This window comes from Grammomys surdaster, unplaced genomic scaffold, assembly GCF_004785775.1.
Source record: "Grammomys surdaster isolate TR1022 unplaced genomic scaffold, NIH_TR_1.0 125977, whole genome shotgun sequence".
In the NCBI taxonomy this organism is placed as follows: domain Eukaryota; kingdom Metazoa; phylum Chordata; class Mammalia; order Rodentia; family Muridae; genus Grammomys; species Grammomys surdaster.
The window spans coordinates 629,793-633,748 of record NW_021620793.1 but is presented as its reverse complement, the minus strand read 5'-3'; positions in this window follow the sequence as shown (position 1 = coordinate 633,748).

Genomic DNA, 3,956 nt, shown 5'->3' with positions numbered 1-3,956 from the left:
AATCCAGTTCTCTAGCCTCTGATGCTGAACAACATAACGTTCCAATGGAAGCCTTCATCCTGTCTCCCCCCTCTCTTGAGCAGCTTTGTGTAGCTGCCTGGGTACTTCCCTCAGGGGAGAAGGCCTCTGATGAAGGGCTGGCTGCCCCTGGGCTGCAGAGCTCTACCAAGGCTGGACCCAAATCCACTTCACTTATGAATTATCTTTGTGGCCAGAAGATTGCACTCAGTACATTTGGTGAATGGGACCATGAATGGTCGTTTGGATGGATGGATGGATGGATGAGTGGATGAATGGATGGATGGATGGATGGATGGATGGATGGATGGATGGATGGATGAGTGAATGGATGGATGGATGGATGGATGGATGAGTGGATGGATGGATGGATGGATGGATGGATGGATGGATGGATGAGTGAATGGATGGATGGATGGATGGATGGATGAGTGGATGGATGGATGGATGGATGGATGGATGAGTGGGTGGGTGGATGGATGTGCCAGTGGGTGGATGGATGACTGGTGGATGGATAGGTGGGTGAATGGATGGACAGATGTGCAAAGGGTTCTTCCTTTTCACCCCACTGTGTGTTCATGTCACTGTACCTATAGAAGGATCCTACATCTTCCTCTTTCCCTTCCTAGGGCCCCACCCACTAAGCCACTGACCTTGTGAGGGTGGAAATCCTGTAACATTCACAACTACAGTCACACAAAAACCCAGAAGTGCAGGTCCTCATCTGTAGACCTGGAGAGGTTCAGCCCTGCAGGCCACAGGTTCAGGATCTGGGGAGCTTCAGAGTTCAGCCTGACTGAGGTATTTAAGCCAGGCTTGTGAGCGGCCAAGATGGAAACAGGGCTTGGGGCGGGGAGCAAGATGTCCTTGCTCCACTGGGGGAAAATGATGACAGGAGTCCCAGACAGAGGGGCATCTCGTATGTGTACATGTGTGTAATATGTGTTTGGGTTAGTGTGTAGGTGCACATGTGTGTGCATGTATAGGTGGAGGCCAGGACCTTCCTCTGTTGCTCTTGGCCTTATTTTTAAAGACAAAGTCTCAGAATGAACCTGATGTTCTCCGATTGGCATGGTTGATTGGCCAGCAGGCTCCAGCTGTCACCTGTCTGCCCTTCCCACTCTGCACTGGGGCTACAGATGTGTGCCAACATGCTCTGCTATTTATATGGGTGCTAGGATTTGAACTCAGGTCCTGATGCTTGAACAGCATAAACTACCCACTGAATTATCTTGCTAGCCCTAAGGGGTACCTCTGATCCATTAAAACAGCACACGCCTGGATAATCACAGGGACTCACAGCAAGTCTGCCTGTAATCGTGATGAGATCCTAGCTTCTTCAGTGTCTATCTGGGAATCTTTCTGTTCCCCATGCCTCTATTTTTTTTCTTTATTTTCTTCTGACATTGCTGATCTTCGAACCCAGCACCTTATGAATGTTTTAGACAAACGCCCTAATCACTGGGCTACAATCAAGCCTTGTTTTTATTTTAGGAGACAGTCCATCAGACTAGAGAACATCCAGTTCTCCCAGCAGAGCACACACAGAAACATTTCTTCTCTCTTCTTCTATGAGCAATGTCCATATGCACCTCACATGTATTGAGCATTCGACCATGTTCCTGGCTGAATCCATAGGAACCCATCATTGATACATCGGCCTACAGATAGAAACTGTAGCCAGCATGGAATGAGTTCGACCCAGAGACCACAGAAGAATAGCAAGAGGGCCAAAGTCCATTCTAGTTTGGAGACCTCCCACCCAGCCACTCTGTTGCTCCCCGACCTTTAACATGACTGCTCTGTACAGATGACAGAAGCATCCACACCCAGCCTCCCTCTACCCTCCCCAACCCCACAGGGACAAAAGGAGAGTATGTGCCTAGAAGGTTCTGGAAAACTAGTCTGGTCCAGTGACAACATCCAGCTCACACACAGCAGGAAAAACTAGTTCTACAGGCTGTCCCGTGGCTGGTCACCCTCCTCCCAGCCTTAGCTCAACCACAGAAAGGCAATGGCCTGATGCCCAGTCTGGGGGTTACAGGTCAGCTAGAGTTCACTCCCTGTGTTGCAGAGCGGCTACGGACTTCAGACACTTCTGGGATTTCTAGTCCTTTTACTGTGTATAAGTTAGCCCCTTGGAGTCTCAGTTTCCCTATCTGAGTAATAGCGTATGGCCCTCAGAGTTGCTTTTCAGGACTGAGAGAGGCAGGAAGCACAAAGGCCAGCTATGATCCCCTTGCTTGCATTTGATGATGTTTTGCATTACTCAAAAGGAACAGCTTCTGGTGTCACAGCGGGGCATAACCAGGGGCCCCAACAGCCAAGAGCCTGGGCACCTGGGACTTCCCACCACTAATCCTGGCAGGTCCTGATTTGGACATGCAGGCAAGGGGGGACACCTAATTTCCTCTCGGCCTCTGGATGGCTTTTAGAAGGAAGACAGAGCTGAATTCAGAGACCCCAGTAGTCTTTACCCTTTCATGTCATTGGTCCTTGGCACAGACAGGCTCACCCTGGTGTGGCTGCTGCTGCTGCTGCTCTGGCTCCAACCTTGGAGCCTTTGTGCAAGCTGGGCCCCTCCCTGGATCCTCTCCTCCCTTCCCACCCCTGCTACCTCCTCCCTGATCTCTGGGCAAAGCAATGACCCATCTCCCAGAGTCAGGGCCAGGTGTTCCCATTGTCTGTGGCCTTCCCATCCTCCCCCTGGATCCTGGTTCTGGGGACACAGGAGCACAGCCTTTCAGAAACAAAAGAGACCATGGAAATGCTGTACTGGGCTCTTCATGCCCCATGGCCAGGGTGATTGTTAAAGGGTTTCTTGGTCTAACCTCAGTCCCTCGTTTGTTTATTCAGCAAACATTTATCAAAGCAGCTAAGAGTCAGACACTGCCTGCGGGCACAGCCTGCCTGGCTTTGTGTCACTTCCTCTGCCTAGCTCTGTCTCAGCTCCTCCTGGGAAAGGCACCTGAGAGAGGAATCCCTCAGAAGGATAGGAGTTTGCAGGAATCCCAACTCCTCCACCTCCTAGGGTCTTCGCTCTTGGGTCTTTCTCTTTTGTGAAGCTAGGAAGTATCTATCTAGAGGACAAGACCCCAAGGGGCAGATCTGTCCCAGAGCACATGGGAACACGTGGACCTCCTGCAAGTGAGGCCTTTGGGGTCCTGGAGCAACGGTCCTGGCAGACACACTAGTTTAGGGCAAGCTACTTCTTTGCATGGGCTTTGCCCTCTCACCAACAGTACCAGAGTTGGGTTATCTGAGGTGTCTCCAGCTTGCAGAAGCTGTGACTCTGAGGATAGTCAGCTGCCTTGGAACAGTGTCAGACAGGCAGGCATACAGGCAGGTAGTCACCCAGGCAGGCACCCAGACAGGCAGGCAGGCAGGCACACAGGCAGGCAGGCAGGCAGGCAGGCAGGCAGGCAGGCAGGCAGGCAAGCAGGCACACATAGACAAGCAGGCACGCCCCAGCAGGCAGGCGCACCGAGGCATGTACACAGGTAGGCAGGGATGGCCTCTCTCTGAGCTCTTCTAGGATGCCACAGATAGAAAGCCTGGCCTCGGAAGACACTGAGTCAGATAGGCAGTGTGTTTGCTACCACCTAGATGCCCACGAGAGGAAAGCACCCGGCAGACAGCCGCGAGCATGAGCTAGGGTGCCATCTTCACGCTATAAAACTTGAAGTGATTGAAACTTGGGAGCCAGGCAAACTAACATAAATAGTCCCGGGCAGTGTCTGGGGCCCTTGAATGAGGGATAGCATTTTACACTCTCTCCACGTGGAGCTGTTACTTCTCTGGTTTCCTTCAGACTCTTGACAACTGCTGAGGAGACCACCAGACCTTGTATCTTCTGGAATGTTCCAAACAAAAGAATTACTTCCCTGGTTCTCTCTTGCTCTTGCTCCCGCTCTCTCCCTCTTCCCTTCCTTCCCCTC